The sequence below is a fragment of the Capsicum annuum genome, chromosome 11 (genome assembly GCF_002878395.1).
Source record: "Capsicum annuum cultivar UCD-10X-F1 chromosome 11, UCD10Xv1.1, whole genome shotgun sequence".
NCBI classification, from domain to species: Eukaryota; Viridiplantae; Streptophyta; class Magnoliopsida; order Solanales; family Solanaceae; genus Capsicum; species Capsicum annuum.
This window is the reverse complement of record NC_061121.1, coordinates 199,339,663-199,357,770: the sequence shown is the minus strand read 5'-3', so window position 1 is coordinate 199,357,770 and position 18,108 is coordinate 199,339,663. Positions and strand designations below refer to the sequence as shown.

The window sequence follows — 18,108 nt, the reverse complement described above, 5'->3', positions numbered from 1 at the left end:
CCAGTATATTTAAAGTACTGACTCATTTACGCTATGTTGTCTTATACCATAGGTTTAGAGACACGAGTTCCAGAGCATCAGTAGATTCTAGATATCAGCAGTTAGAGTTAGCAGTAAGTCCTCATCCTTCGAGGACATGATTATTTCTCTATTATCTCAGTAATTAGTTTATTAGTTGGAGTTAGTTGGGGATATGCCCCATCAACTCCTTACTCAGACAGTTCAGTCAGTTAGAGGCTTTCCAGACTATTATGTTCAGACAGTTATTTCAGTTGTTTTGGGTATTTCATACCCCATTTAGATGTTATGTTTTACTTCAGTTATGTGAACCTTATGGCCTTTGAGTTCATGTTTCCGCATTATTCAGTATATTATGCAGTATACAGGTACAGATATCAGTCATGGGTTAGCTTGTGGTCCTTCGAAGTCATGAGCACTATATAGCATTTCGATACCAAATTTAGGGCATTACAGTCCCATGACCCAATTGTTAAACCACAATTACCTAGCACCCAAATGTGCAAACCATCATCAAAAGATGCAAATAAAAATAAAATACAAATGAAAAAAGAAAAAAATGGAAAATAAAAAAGGAAAATCTAAAAAATGAGAAAACACTAAAAAGGAAAAATGAAACAAAAAAGAAAAACGGAAAAGGAAAAAAAGGAAAAAAAAAGTTGGAAAAGAAAAAAAGGAGAAGAAAGAGAAATAGAAGATAAATAAATTAAAATTTTAGGGAGAAAATAAAGGAAGGAGACTCCGAATTGTATTTAATTGACAAGTTAGGTTATGAATTGTAATTAATTAAAATTTAAACTAAATATGATATTTAAGATCTTGTTTGCTAAGCCATATAGTTATCCCTACTTTTTTCTATAAAACTTATGTAGGTTATGATTAGGAGAGTTAATTATTTCAAATTAAATAACTAAAATCCTAAATTACAGTGATATGTTTATGAAGGCTGCTTGAATATGATAAACTTAACTCCAAATTACATTCACCATTAAGGTTGTGTTAGGTAAGAAGAATTTTTTTTATTTGAAAAATATTTTTCGATTTTTATGTCTGGTTGACTCAATGTGTTTGAAAATATTTTTTAAATATACTTTTTTTTTTCAAATTTAAAGAAAATGATTGGATTAAAATGATGAGTTGATCTTGAGGCGAGGTCAAAAGTCGAGTCCCGGGCTGGCATCTCTGGTGGGTTGTTGAGTTTGGTGATCAAGGTTGATTCTAGATTGGAGTTCATGTCAAGATTGGATCCCAGGTCCAAGGCCAGATTTGCGATTGTTAAGGTTGAAATGAGATAACGTACAAAACACGTTCATATAGACTAGTAAATAAAAATGTGTGTAATACACATAAGGTGACATGACAAAATGACAAATTAAATGGTGCCACTTGACATATGAATCCAAACTAATATTAAAAAATAAATTGTGAGAATGTAAAAAGAAATTTATTCTAAATTCACTACCTAATTATAAAAAGTAAATATGTATATAAATTATTTTCAAAGTAAATAAACCACCTATTCCACCCCCCTCCTCCCTCAACTTTATTCTAATGCCCACAAACATCGTAACTATTGCTATTGCCCTCAATCTCACCTTCTTCCTCACACATCAATCCATATTTCTTGATATTTTTTCCTTATTCTTGTGTTGTGGGTTGTTTAGAGTTTGAATTCTTTAATAATTTCAAAGAAAATAATTTCAGATTCGTATTAAGCTTGCCGAAAAAAATGGATGCCGAAAAACTTTTCAACCCAATTTGATCTTTATTTTTCTTATGAAATTCTATTCTACAGCTTTAATGTAAGTCTTTGTCGGTTAACTCTTTTAATTTTTTCTATTTTGGCTGGTAGTTTATTTGTTTAGTGCTTTTTCGATGAAGGTAACGACAACGATGACGACATTGATAGTGATAGAATGATGGTAGGAAGAAAGAATAAATGAGGATATTGGAAAGGGAAGTGGTGGGAGATGGTGGCAAGGGGATTTGGCCGGTGAAGAAAATTAGGTGGCATGGATTTGGGAAGACATTGGCAGAATTTTTCTTTTTTTTTTTTTAGATTTTGGGGCTTTTAATGTTGACATGTCATATTTTGATTGACTAGTAAATAAATTTTCTTGTATTCACACACCTCTTACATGTGTACTACACTTATGATATCATATCACCAAAACGTATTTAATAGGTACATGTATTGAACAATTTGAAGTATTCAATAGAGACAAATCTGAGTTGAGGTGTCTAAGTAAATTATATGGATAACTTTAAAGGCTTGTACATGACTTAAGCCTAGTGTTAATTGAAACATGGTAAAGAAAACACTATGTTTTCTCTTTCAAGCCCTTGCATATGCATCACACTAATAAATAAGGCAGTCAATATACAAATAAGACCAATGATGTCAAATAAAGCCTCACACTGATAGCATACAATATAGTATCATAAGTCAAAAATAGGAGAGTATAAGCCCCCACACAGGCATCATGCAATATATAATAATTCAAAATTATATTTGTAATTATTTTTCCCAACCCATAGCATGTTTTACTTATTCATTACTACCCTGGCATTCTGAAGAAAGTTAAGCCATGAACTACCTTGAAATGATAAAATTTAAGCCTAAAGTCCACCAATATGGAGCCTTCCGCTTTCAAACGACCTCAAAATCAACTACATCATTCAAATATAACATCTACGCGGCAAAAGAAAAGTAAGAATACCCATATTGCCTATATTTAAGTTGAGTAAGGAAATGAAAAAACGAGTTCAAAAATAAATGGGGTAAAACTGAAATTTTGTTTAAAAATATATTTTTCAAGGTTATAGGAGTTTACATTTGAAAACCCATGCAAAAATGAGTTTGAAATGCGGTTCAAATTCAAGAAAAATCATTTTTAAGCTTTATCGATAAAATCCTCAAAATTTCATTTTAAAACCAAGATTAAAGAGTGTTTTGATGATATATTTCAACATGAAGTAATGAAATTAAGGTTCTGGATCTTACCTAAGCTCAAATGGTGATGAAAACCTTAAAAATCTATCAAACTCGATGCTCAAAGTTCAAATATGAAGAAAATCACAAAAATGGAGTTTATATACCAGTGATAGCTACTTTAGAGACTAAATGGACGCAATTTCTGACTACTAAAGCAGCTACCGCTTAAGCTGTCTTGGGTCGCTAAAGTGGTAACCGCTTAAGCGGTCCTTGACCACTTAAGCAGCTGCACTAGATATCAGCAAGCTAAAATTGCTTAGAACAGACCTGCAAAATTTGATCGAGACCCACAGAAACAAATTATATCTACCAGACTAATTTAAATGTTTAGAACTTAACATCGATGTCGGACTTTTGAAAAAAGATTATTTTTGACAAGTTAAGCCCCGGGACTCTTTTAAGGCATATTTCATTAGTTTCTCAAATAAAGGGTTGAAATACAAACTAAAGGCACCGAATCTAAACCAACTTTGCTATCATCCCAAATTTGATATTCTGAATCTAATGAAACTGTCCAAATTACCATCCGACACTCAGAATATCAAATATTGTCTGAAGTCAATTGTAAAACTTTTAAAGCTCCTAAACACCTCAAACTCTCTCAAAACCCCTGAAGAAAGTTTTGAGAATTGTGCCAACCATCCCTACACTCCAAAATTCAACATGTAGCAACTATAGAGAAGAGCAAAATGGTCAAATCACATTAAAAACAAAATTTCACAATTCAAGTCATTTCATTATGACTATTTTATGTTATGTTAGTATACAAAATATATTGTTAATATATTTCAAGTATATTATACTGTGACTACTTCATATACATACACATATATATAGATATAACTATTTTTCTTATATTTGTTATACGAAATATATGGCTTTTATATACACAATATAATAATGCAAACAAGACAAATAATTATTTACAATACTAAAAAATATTCAAAATATTTGATATATATATAGTTAATATATAGCTATGTTATACATCATTAAAATAGAAATCTGCACAAACACCATCAATCTAATTTGTGTTAATATAGTATTTGTTATCTCAAAAAGGAAACAAATAAAAACAAGTGTTAATATAAAAAGAAAATAAGAAGAAAGAAAGTGAAGACAAAAAGTAAGATTTTTGTAATTGGAAAAAAAAAATAGAAAAAAGGAAAAAGAAATCAATATTTTGAATGACAGTTACTAGCAAATTTTAAGGGGTTAATGATTGGAAGAAATGGAGGCAGTATTTATTAGTGATGGGTTAAGTCTTTCAAGAAAATAAAATCTTCTTTGCGTATTTCAAGATATATCAATTTTTTTTTCTAAAATAATATAATGTCCTTTTAAAATGGTATTGTTATGTAAAATAGTTTTTTGTTTTTGTGCATCCTATTCATCTAATCAAAAGTCCTAAGGATCTTATTCGGATTGGGCCTATACTAGACTAGTTTGTGTACAAAACTCATACATTGAAGATGGACATATGTGTTAGCTTTGACATAAAAAAAATTGTAACTACTCCTTATGTCGTCAGGTTTCTTATCTAAAAATTTGGTAAGATTTTCTCTGAATTCGAAATTTAAAATTTTGGTCTAGGCTAGTCTCGGACAAAATTTGAGCGAGGTAAGCTGTAGAGAAATTCGTATAGATTGAGTGAATATGGAAGGACTGAATTTGATTTTATGTTATCTAAGATGACAGAAAATCCATAGTACTTTTCAAAACTTAATTCGGATAAGTAGAACTCTTGAAATCGATCTCGATGTAAAAGGATTGATCTGAAATATCATGGGTTGAAGGTGCGTTATGAAAATGAAAAATTAGGACGGAAGCCCGACATACTGCCTCGGCTATGTCTCTATAGTGACATGCATGTCACTATAACGACGTGCTCCAAATATAAATAAATAGCGATGTCAAATTCCATAAATTGTTGTTCAATCAAAAAAATATCTAAAAACATCCATTCTTATAAAACATGTTCTAGAGAAAAAGAAAGGTGATTTGGGGAAATTTGAACCAACCACCATTAAGGTAAGAAATCTATTCCTATTAACTAGTATTTGGGTTAACCTTAAAATCACTAGTCTACATGTTTATGCGGAGGGTTTTAGCTTGTATTAGATGGTTTCTTCCTGCAAGGGGATAAATTAGGTGGAAAACCTTTGATTTTGGTGGATTATCATTCATTTACACTTTCATATTATTAATTCACTAAAGTAACCATGAATTGGTAGATTTTAGATGAATTATGATAGAAAACCCCTAGAATGGGGAGGAATGATCATGAACTTGGTCTTAGGGGTTGAGATTGGATTTAATCCTAATCATTATAGGTCATTAGGGGATATTGCGTGGTTATTTATAATTTTAGACCAAAATTAAGTCAAAGTTGCACGAAATGGCAAGGCTCAAGCTTAGTTAAGTGGTGCAAGTGGATTGAGGTAGGCGATTGTTACGTAGTTTAATCCAATCTGCATTATGTGAGCATATTAACTCTCTCTTAGTATTGCTTGTTGATGCATGTTGTTTAGGAATGAAAAAAACATAAAAGGTTGTTGGATTATGTAAGTATAATCATAAGTTCAATGAATTTATATGTAAATCTTAAGGTTATTGCAAGTGTTGGTTGATAGCCTTGTGCTGTGATTGTTGTAATATTATATTTTTCATTTATGGGACGTGCCAGTATTTGGACATCCTCACAGAATTTATAGAATAAGGTTGGTAGAAACTTGTGTCTAGAATATGGTACATAGACAGAGCTCATCCCCTACAGGTCAAGACTAGTGGGTGATCATAAGACCCTTAGTCTTTGTGTACAAGGTACATGTGAGTTTAAAGATTTCATGAGTGAATTGGGGATTGTATATATTTTTGACTTGAGTCTTTTTGGTTGGATTTGTTCATTTGACTGCTTATCCTTGTTGACTCTCTTTGACTATTTGTTCTTATTGACTATTTGTGATTTGTTGTTAAGTCTACTAATTTGTACTATGTGTTATTAATTAAATAGGGTTATGTAGTAGTGAGCATGTGTTAAATAGTTGTACTACCTTGTGGTTAAATGCTCATATATATCTTATCTTGAGTTGGCCAAATGCCCCTACCCATATACTGTTGTATTCTTGTGTGTTAATACTACACCTGCTCTTACTTTTGTGGAGTGCAGAGCATATTCCAGCAGCTCCGTCGCTACCTCAGTTATGATCTTTAGCGGGTGATTAAAATCTAAGGGTAAGGTGCATTCTTTGGGCTACCAAAGATTTATTGATTTATGTTCAAGTCCTTTATTTTGGGACTTTGAAACAATCTTAGTGTTTTGGGGTTGCATCCTCCTTCTTGATATTCTTAGTGTTCTGTTACAAATGAATTTCAAATTCTAGGGAGTGTTTTTTTCGTTAAGTATAATGTTTCTCATATTACTATGCTTATGTTTTGTTTTTCAGTTCTAATATTATTATTGGGACTAATGGAATTAATTAGTTACCTAAAATTTTAGTTATTTGTTGTTTAATGGTTTGAGGTGAGATGGTTATCCCACCCAAGGGTTAGTGTGGGTGTCACTCGTGATGGATTTGGGTTGTGATAATGTTGCTATCAGAACCCTAGAATCGTTGATCTTGTTGTATCTAAAGAGGTCTAGTAGAGTCTTGCAAAATTGTATAGAGACATCTGTACTATTCTCCGGGAGGCTATATGACTTTAGGGAAACTATCATTTTCATGCTACAATTTGATCCCAATTTATATCTGGTGATCTAAATTGTTATCTAATTCTTTTCATTCTTTTGTTTGTAGATGGTGAACACTAGATCTAGTCAAACGCAAGTAGCAGCTCTTGCACTGGCTGCTCTAACTGCGGAGCTAGACATGAGGGATAGAGGACAAGTAAGGGCTAGGGCAAGAGAAAGGGGGAAGGAGACACCCCCTAGGGGTGGAGGTCAGACATCTACTATCTAGGCTCATCAAAGGTCAACATCACCTCCTTTTCCCATAATTACTTTGAGGAGATGGAAGCAGTAAACAAGGAGAAAATAGAGCAGGATGTGGAGACATCAATTGAAGGTACACCCTTTGATGTCGCCTAAATTACACCTCCCAAGAAGTATAAAACTATCGCTGAATCTATAGAAAACCAACTAGTTTGAGGTAGATCCCATAGGAAATAGGCCAAAATTCTATCATGTATTTATCTAGGTAACTGGCAAAGCAGTAAAACAGGGAGATTTTGTGAAATAAAAAAGCTATAGTATCATATGTTAGTTGCTGGATTTGTAATCAGTATGAGAGAGCACCCATGAATTCATAACTATGCAAGTTTTCTATGCTCGCAAACTATTTTAATGTGTTGCATGCAAAATCTAACAAGATAGGTTCTTCTAAACGCCTCTCGACCTTGGTTAGATGAATTTCACTTTTTTCTTCCCGGACTTCGAGTGTTTCACTTTTAACCCTTGTTATTACTAATCTCCGATTAACTTTTCCTATTACGACTCAAGTTATTAGATGAAGCTTGATAGCTTTAAAATTCGACTGTTATTTCATTTTCCTAATCTTTACCTCTTTCTCAAGCAATTCTAGAATATAAGAGAGTTTATAACATTTGCAATCGTTAAAAAGCAATCATAATGAATAAAATATCAATACATTCAAGCACACCGATCTATAATTGTCTCACACTTAACCTGTTTCGTCAATTCTCATGATTCCTACAACCCTAGTTGCGGTGTTTAGATACTCATAATTGCAAGCACGCAAAAAGAATTCGTAGATGAAAACATAATTATGAACTTACAATAAGAATAAAACTCCAAAATTTCAACTTGAATTAAAACCTAGAAATGATGTTTGTGAAATTCCAAGAATATGTCTTAAAATCTCATAATATAAAGTTGTAAATATAGTGTAAACTCGTACAAATAACCATATAAGAGTATTTATAGATAAAATAAGTCCTAGCCTAAATAAAGCAAGAAATCTGAGTTGGCTATCTCGGAAGGAAGGAAGGTACAATCATGGTTAGAACCCACGATTATCCCTTGGTGCATGTGGTTTACTCATAAATTTAATCACCTTTGGATATTCACCGGTACAACTCTCAGTAGGGCTTCACTGTATCAACTTACACTTCATAATATTGTCGTTTGATCATCCTACACGTCAACTTATGAAACTTGCAAATCTAGAGTTACTTCCCATGACCTTATGGCATGATCGTGACTTCAAAGTATGGTCGTGGGATGCTATCATCTGAGCCTTTTTTCATTTAGCTTCTGCAAGCATGTTTCTATTCGCCCTTATCAAGATTATATGGTACTATCATATGATTAATGTTCGATCATAGGAGATTCTTGTCTATGCAACACCTGAGAATCACCATCTGGATCATGTTACGGTAGTCTTGGCATGACCAAGGTCAGATCCCACAATTTTAGCTGTGATATCTGATGCCCTTTTTATCCAATATTCAACACTTTCCTTCTCCAGTCCTATTTATCCTGCAAACATTCAAAAACCCATCATATCCATATAGAAATACCCTTGTATGTGCAAATATTCATAGTTTTAAACTTCTTAAGTGCCACAAGTCCACGTCACATCAACACCCTTAACTTAGAATTGCACGTCTTCAGGCAAACATAATAAACTAGACTCACTAAAATGCTTCACTTAGAGAAAAACCAATATCACTACGGCAGTTATTTTTGCAAAACCAATTCTCAACATGCAAATAAAATAAGTATTTTCAACACCCTCCTATTATCAAATTCTATCAATGCAGTGTATGTGCAAAACAAGTATCCTAAGGATCAGCACATGGTATTACATTGTGAATAGATAACCCAACACTTAGAGCAATACACTACCCACACAAGCAGGAACAAGACTACAACTTTTATGCCCTCACATTAAAGATGTCCCCAACCACTCAATATATACAATGAATTTATCAAACTGGGACTGAACCAAATCTCTCACTCTCACAACAAAGTCAAGTCACGTGTGTTTGATACTATAGGCTTGCCCTTATTTTCTATGCTTCAACTTTTGGATAGTCTAGTTAGGATCACTGTAGGTTTTAATAGGCTTGTAGTGTCGGGTTAGGGACGGGTATGGTTTATTTGGTGTTATACCCATTTTAACATGAGTCAAACCAAGGTACAACATATTGTAAACTTCTAATTAAATTAAGAAAATCGCCACCTAATTAGTTTTATGGTGAATTAGGACATCTATTATAAACTATGTGATTAAAGCAATTAAAGACTTCATTTTAAGGTCTACACAACTTAAATTCTAGGTAAAGATTCTAATGATTCTAACGGATAGGGATTAGACACCCTAAAGGATCCGTTAACTACAGTTTACCGACCAAACTTAGATTGGATAAGGAAATCAAAAATTAAAAAAAAAATAGATAAAAAATAAAATATATATATATATATATATATATATATATATATATATATATATATATCTAACTAAAATAACATACACTAAATAAAAAGAAGAAAAATTAAAACTTTCTCACCATAAAATTTACTTATCAAAAATTACCAAAATAACTTTTTATAAAATCTCTTAAAAATGATGCAATTATTTCAAATGGTTCCACAAAAGGCTTTTAATTAATAATAATAATAATAATAAAATAAAAATTCTTTGTTCTAAATGATGTCCCTTTTGCCTATTGTTTTTATTCAAATTTCATAAAAAAAAGTTAATTATCCTACACTAAATGAATAGACAAAATATATAATTGTTTAAATGTATAATGACTTGAGAATTTATTATTTGTTATGATAAATAGATAAATTTTTTTTTTCTTGTCATTAGAAATCCTAAAAAAAGAACTTGCGAAGTGCCATCTTTCATTTGAAATTAATGAAAAAAAGAAATTTGATTTTCCATATCCAAAATAGCAAAGCCGCTTTCCGAGTCTAGCAATGATAAACCACAAATTCGACACTAGTAACTAATGAGAAACTAGTTTTTATTCTAAGGATAAGGACACTTATTCTAAAAGGAATGTTTCGACCTACCAAATTTTAAAACTTTAGTGATATAAATTAAATTTCCAATTCTAGTGATTATGCTAAGTTTAAAGTCTAGAAAGAAAAATAATTAGATTTTCTAAAATTTAAGAATTCACACCAACTCAAATAAGAACATATAAAACACAAATTTTAAATAATAATAAGCTAAATGTTAAGCAAAAATAATAATAATAAGCGTCCACAAAACAAGAATAAGGCTTGAAAGAGGGAAAGGGGCACCAGACTGTTAGATGGAAATATGTGATGCAATATTTGTTCGCTTCTCTGATTTGGCAAGAGATGGACTCAAGCCATAAGACTCTAAACGAACTCTTGAGCGTACATGTGAAATAAGAAAAAAAGGATTAGAAAAAACCATTAATGACTCAAAAGGAATAAAATAAATCCACAAAGTAAAGGTACGCTAGTAAAGGCAATGCATAAATACTCGAAATCAAGAGCTCGAGTTGTTTATTATCAAATACGAGGCTTTGTCCTAAAACAGTGCTTAAACAGTGGTAAGAAAGGACATTACAAAGCACAAAGGCAACATTTAGGACCTTCACCAACTATAATTTTAAGAAAAAAGAGTTGTATGACCTAATGATAAACAAATACAAAAGTTTGACACCTCAGGGTGCATTCAAAATTATGAGGAAATTAATGACTTTTAAAACCCTTCTCTCAACTAAACTTCAAGTAATCAACATGCTTTTTAATTACATCATGGTCCACCCTAAATGTTGCATGTTCCCATGTTCAAGCGAAAAGTTTTCTCAAATCCAAAACCATGAACATATTTGACTTAGAAACACATATAAAGGTTGTTCGATAGATTCTTAAACTTTAGATAAAAATCATAGATATAAAATACCATGAGATAGGATGGAGATAACCCCTTTGCGACATTAAACATACATTTAAAAATAAATAGTACAACAATTAAGTGCCAAGCTATATGAGGGATGTCTATCAGAGGAAACGTGAAGCCAATGGATTCTTAAGAGACCCATAAACAAATAACTCGAAGTTTCCAGATGATGAGTAAACATAAGAAATGACTTTAAAATTGAAACCTACTGAAACTATATCCAAGTGAATTAACAGGTGCATTACTTTAACAAATAGAATTTGTATGGAGCTAAAGGCTAACAATCCTACCAACATCTCAAAACTAAAAGCTTTTTGAAGAATGAGAACATGGCGACGTGAACTAAAAAAAAACCCATTTTAAATCCAAAATCACATGTATAACCATGCCTACTGTAACACCCTGAATCTGGTACCCAGAACGCTACACGGTGCTCATGACCCCGAAGGACCACAAGCTAACTCATGACTGATATTTGTAACTGAGCACTGAATAATACATTATAAATATGCAGAATATAAGCTATAAGGCCATAACGTTCAAAACTGAACTAATACTGAATATAATACAATGTCTGTAATGGGGTATGACAATACCCAAAACTGAGATAAACTGTCCGAAACATGCTGTAGTCTGAAAGCCTTCAAACTGTTTGAAAATTATGGAGTTGATGGGACATGTCCCAAACTAACTTTGAACTACTGAAATAATAAAGTAATAAAATAATCATGCTATCCTTGAATGATGAGGACTCACTTCTAGTCTGGCTGCTGAACGTCTAATCTACTAAGGATGCTCGGGATCTCGTGCTTCTAAACCTATGGTATAAAACACCATAGCGCAAATGCGTCAGTACGTTGAATGTACTGGTATGCAAGTGAGGTAGGCTAAATGCAAGGGTTCATATGCATGAGCAATAATAACTGACTGTATAACATGAATGTGACAATACATGCATAAATACGTAACTGTAACTAAGATCGTGATAACGCTGACTCATGAATTCTGATAACGTCAATTTACTGATATCTGAGTACTGATACTGGGATACTGAATGACTGAGTCTATTGAGTACTAAGGGACTGATGTTATATTACTGATAAAGGGATGACTATTTCTGACAGTTCTGATTATGAAGAACTAGTTTGATTGACTATATCTGACAGTCCTGAAACTGAATTCTGATAATATGGGTTTCTATAATTAATATACTATTAATTGAATTCATGATAACATAATTACTAAATCTGAATACTAATAACATGAGTGACTGTATCTGACAGACCTGATACTGATGAAACTAGCTGGGTTCCGTAATGTACTGATTTGACTGTATCTGACAGTCCTAGATTTTTGTAGAACTGAACTGAGTTCTATTACTGAAACTGGATTTGAAATTGAAACTGTGGGAGGTAATCATCTGACTGACATGCCCCAATACTAAACTGGTGGGGTCTAACCTGTAACCCCAACTGGAAGGGTGTCAGTATTGTACCACAGGTAAAGACAAGCTGTAAAGTAACCCTCTCTGATAGGAAGCGCTTCTGTCAACCCTCCTGTAGAAATAACCACAAACGAGATGTATTAGTAGCCATACGCATAGGGGTACATCTCAACCTACGTTGGCTAAGTAGTTCTGGAAAGCAAGGATTTCTTCTAAGGATCACACCCTCCACTGATAACAGGTGAGTCCCCATTCTTAGGTTTAATCGATGTTGAATCCTACTCTAAACTAAATAGAAACTGAACTAATTAATTGTACTGAACTGATACTAATGGTATTGTTTAGCGGAGCTAAACTGAGTTCACTCAGTTTCGTTGATTGACGGAATGCTATTGAGACATGATGACTGACTGAGATCACTGAGATTTTTAAGATTACTGAATGGGACTGGACTGATACTGAGTTTTCCTGAGTCACATGACTAACTGAATTCTACTGATCATGGATTGACTGAGAGTATCATGAAAACATGACATGGCTCTAGGCACACAACTAAATTATCGGGTACAAGTATCCCCAGGATTCGATAGAATAAAACTGACAAGGCTTGACATTTTTGATCACATGACCAATATCAACAATTCATAATTTCATAGTTGGGAATTTCATGAAGCACATGATCATCATAATATTATACATGGATAGTAATGCGTATAAACGGATAGTAATGCGTATAAATATGGCATAATTTCATGCTTCTAATCTTATTAACATCCCATCAAGCAATCATAATGCACAGGCTTAGCGTGGGAATCATCTTAATCAAATAGGTATAGCATAACTTAAGAGGCATGACATGATCTTGACACATGGAAACTAAGTACTTGGTCATCATTCATTCATTGGGGCATATTATCAAACACCTTGCATGCACACTTAGGGCATAGGTATGATTATCAATTTAATACAACATGGTTCCACAATTTAACTCAATTGCATAAATTTCAACCCTATACTAACATGATTTCACAAAAACATGATAAAGATGCAATCTTGGCAATCATACAACAATAACAACATGAACATAATCAATTCAACATAAGAACATCATGACATATAGTTTAAAATAGGGTTCTTGAGCTTCATGGACGAAAGGAGTCCATGAATCAACACTGTGTATACCTTAGTTCTTGATTCTACAAAGATTGACGAAGAGATTCTTGAATTTGAGTCTTGGATTTAAATTCTCAATTGAAAACCCTAGCTTATTCTTGAGAGAAACAATATATTTTAGGTGAAATATGGTTGAATCATGTGTTATTGGGTTTATATAGGGGTAAAAAATTAACCCTTTTAACCCGTGGACGTGTATTTAAATTCTGTGAAAATTTTTCAATTTGGACCCATGGAGCGACGCGGCGCTATCGCGTCGTGTCTCTGGAAAGTGATAAATGAGAAATTACATGGTGGCGCGACACGGAGCTATCGCGTTTCCACTTTGTTTGCAACCTGAAAGTTTGGCACGACGCGTCACTATCACGGAGAAACACTGAAAATTGACAATTGTCATTTAAGCTGGCTCCACGATGCGCTGATGGCTCAAGTGATACACTGTCTCACTAAAAAGGCTCTAACTCTTCGCCCGGATGTCGAATTTGAGAAAATTTGGTATCGATGGAAAGCTTATTGAATTTTTCACATGACAAAAACTGAAAATCTTGAAAATTCCACATCTATAAAAGTGGATTCATCTTTTAAAGAAAGTCTTTAACATCTTCGGGATGATTTTAAGTTAGGTAGAAGTACGGGGTATTACACCTACCAGCCCTTTTTAGTGTCTATGGTTGTAGAGAAACAAACCTAAAACACCTAAATAATAAGAACTTTGGCTGAGAAATACATGATCAAACATCTAGATAAAAGGAGAAGATTGTTTCCAAAATTTCTCCGGTAACTACACAGTAAAATAAATCAGATTTCTAATCTTTAAACGAGATAAAAAATTCACACACAGATGCGAGAGAAATTGATAGTTTTGACGAAAGCAAACCTATGTCGACAATTCAATTATAAAAAGGGCACAAGCTTAACCTATTTAATCTGAGGTTCACAGTTGAGGGAAACGTTATCAAACAAAGAATATTTCAAACCATATGGGGCATGACATCTAACAAAACCACTTTCCAGATAAACAAAATAAAACTTTCTTAGGCTAATCTTACTTAAAACTTATCTTATAAACCAGCTTAAATGTCTCAAGTATAAACATGAAGAATGAGACTCCAAACACAAAATGATAAAAGGTATTGATGAAAACAGGGGAAAGAAAATGTACAAAGAGAAGGAAAGTCAAGTTGTCAACATGGAAGTTTAACCGGACCATGAACAAGTCGACATTCGAATGAGCGAAATCAAGATGAAATCACACTTATCTTTGAACTTTAATGGGTAGAAATACCAAATTAACATAATCTTGATGCCAAAGTAAATCCGATATTCACAAATTGGTACAAACAAAAGGAAAAATGAAAGCGAACCAAGGAGAAGAAATTTTACATGTCTCCATATTTTGAATACAAAATAACCACGTTTAATTGATAAATATTATGTGTAAAACCCAAAACTAATATGAGGTGATCTCAAGAAAAATGGCTAACACTTCCTCAAAGTTTAACCTTTGAAACCTATTTTTCATGCTAAGTTGAAGGCTGAAAATGTCTTGGGAGAGTAACTAAATCTATTATCAGCTACAACTATTGTAAATTTTCAAAAGAAAATGTCCAAATAAGACATTACAACAATCCCAAACATACGTCTAATCATGCTTTATAGACTGAAGTTGGTCAAACACTATATTTAAAACATCAAACTTTATATAAGTTTATCTTGAGCTAACAGACCACATGGATACTATACTAGGCAAAACTACACATACTGTGTTTTCTTTTAAATCCTTTGAAACCCTTTATCTTATGCAAAACTATAGCAACCAGCATCTTGTAAATACATCATTAGAGCGAAACAAACTAAACAACGAAAACAACATTTTACAACTATTATAAAGTATTCAATCCATACTTACAACCTCATTTTTATGAAGACTAATTAAAATCAAATCATCATCCATAAACTTATTTACAAATACACAATCAACGACAAGTAACCAAGAACCTAGAAAGTGATTGTGTTTCCCTATTTCCATATCAAAAGTTCAATCACCCGAAACGGCTAATATTTTCCAACTTCATATTTTCACAAAAAATTAAATTAAATTAAAAATGGGATAGAGTTTACTCAAGCAGGTATTCACGAAACCACCTCTTTCACATCAAGACTTAAAATAAAACTCCAAATAGGAACAACCAACACCTATAAGAACATATTCACAAAACTACATATTGATACACAAAACAATTTTAGAATCAAAATTACATTTTATTCATAGGGCCAAGACAACAGCAGTAACACCAACTCAAAATCAAGGTGAATCCCATGTTCCTAGTATCAAAATAGATGAAGGATGAGAAAATGAAAAATAGAACGAAAATGGCAGATTCGCACCTTTTTTGGGGCAACGAACTAGGGGGTTTCCTTCGATGATTCGAACTCAAATTTGAATGCAATTAGGAAAAGAAATCAAATAATAGAAACAGTGAACTTTATATCTCCCTCCTCCTCCTTTTAATGAATGAATATGAGGCTATATTTATAGGCAAAAATATAACTCCAACAGCTTTTTCAAGAAGCTAAAATTCAAAATTCAAAAAATGGAAAAGAAAGAAGTAAAAGGAGCAAAAAGTCTTCATTTTTAAGAACTTGAAGTGATGGAGAAGATAATTGAATTTGTTGGGTCTGCAAAAGCCAAGAAATTTGGCAGATTTTCCTTGATTGGAGTGATGGGAGCTTGAAGAAGAAGAGGGGATTTAAAGGATGTGTCGGTGTTATATTGCTGATGCTGCTGTTGTTTAATCAATTAAAGGAGAGAGTTGGCAGGTGGGTTGGGTAGGTTTGGGGGTTTTTGGCCGGGCCAGAGGCGTTTAGGTAATGGGCTAGATAGTTTTTTTGGGATTTTGGGCTCGTTTAGTTGGGTTTTCAAAGCTGAGAATTAATTAAAGAGACTGACCCAAACGAATAAATGAATTAATCTAATTCTCCCCAATCAACTTCATTTAACTAATTTAACGATGCTTATTTTGTTTGATTAATTTAACATGTGTATATATATCATTTTCCAAATATGTTATATTTTACCTATAATTTGAAATCAGATAAATAAAATAAAATGGAGTAAATTTGTAAAAAAAAAAAATGATACTATAGCAAGGATTATGTTAATATGCTACCAGATACATACATACATATACATATACATATACATATATATATATATATGTATATGTATATATATATATATTATTTTTTAAGAAAAAGTAGTGAAATGATAATTTAAAATATATTTGTTTATTATTTTTGAGTGAATTTATAAGATGCAAAGATAAGAAACTATCATTTTTCAAACTATTAATGTAAAAAAATAAGGAAAATGTATTGGAAAAATATTCAAGAATCCTAAGCATCAAGAAATTAATTTTATGAAATGAGAGCCAAAATTGGGTGTCAACAACTTATCCCTCTTAGACCAAAGATGATGAAATGAGTCTATAGGCAAAGACGTTGACGTAAATTAATTTTATCTTGACTGGTAAATTTGACCAATTATGAGATGGCTATACCTGAAAGGTAGTACAATGAAACTAGAATTGGCATGATTTGTGATTATGATTTCGACCGAACCCTGGTTTGTGAGTCACCTACATATTTTGGGTTTCACGAGAATTAGGTCGATGTAGTTCAAAGGTTATGTTATGTAAAAATTTTGAGAGGATCCCAAAATTTTTCTCAGTTTCAGATTTATGATTACTCTAGAATATAACAGATTTGGGAATAGATTTAGAGTTATGATATAACTTACAAAAATTGAGTCTAGTCGAGCTCATGAATCATCAACGCTGCTAGAAATGCTTGACATTCCACTAGTATTGCCATAGTTCGCTGCTAAGAAATGGTTCTGCATTATACCATGTCTCCTCTTTCTGCATATAAGTTTTGCTTCCTGCCAAGTCATAATAGAAAATTTAGCAAATAAAGTAAAGCATCAAAAATGTAAATAAAATTCTTACAAAAAGGTCATAAGACAAATGCGTCCACTAGTTCTGTAGATGCAATTAGTCTAACATGTGGTATTTTTAGAAGTTACAACTTCAATTACATGCTTGCAAAATTCATCAAACTAAATGAAAATATTATCATAATCAATGCTTAGTAAAATAAATGAATAGTTGAGTTTAATTTTTTCAATAAATTAAAAGGTAGAATGCAATGCTTAGTTTTAAAAAAATAATAATTAAGACGTTGCTAGATTTTCAATTAGACGAAAGTAAACATAAATATTCCATTGAAAGCATGCATGCATAAAATTTCTTATTAGAGGGCAAACTGTCCCAATATGTACTATTTTAGGATGAACGGATTTGAAATATCCTATTTTAGGGTTAACAAACTCGACGTGTCCTATTTTAGGATTGACAATCCATAGTGTCCTATTTTAAAAGGGATGAACCCAGTGTGTCCTATTTTACAGTGGACAAACCCAACTATGTATTGCAAACTTTCAAATATTAATGCAGTTCAGAGAGCTTGGTACGATTTTCTCTAATAATTTTTTAAAAAATTTAAAAGATAGC

The 18,108-nt window shown here is 32.4% G+C and overlaps 1 long non-coding RNA gene across 3 annotated transcripts; it reads right to left on the bottom strand.

The window, feature by feature from the left end:
• Window positions 1-7,815: 7,815 nt before the first annotated feature.
• LOC107848609 lies at window positions 7,816-16,325 on the bottom strand. 3 transcript variants are annotated; one of them, XR_007046980.1, is made up of 5 exons: window positions 15,926-16,325; window positions 12,206-12,476; window positions 11,677-11,738; window positions 10,290-10,381; window positions 7,816-8,510 (listed from the first exon to the last, which is right to left on the bottom strand). It is a non-coding gene; the product is annotated as an uncharacterized LOC107848609 (long non-coding RNA). The 3 variants fall into 3 exon arrangements; XR_007046981.1 differs by lacking the exon at window positions 11,677-11,738; XR_001668115.2 differs by lacking the exons at window positions 11,677-11,738; window positions 12,206-12,476.
• Window positions 16,326-18,108: the final 1,783 nt, after the last annotated feature.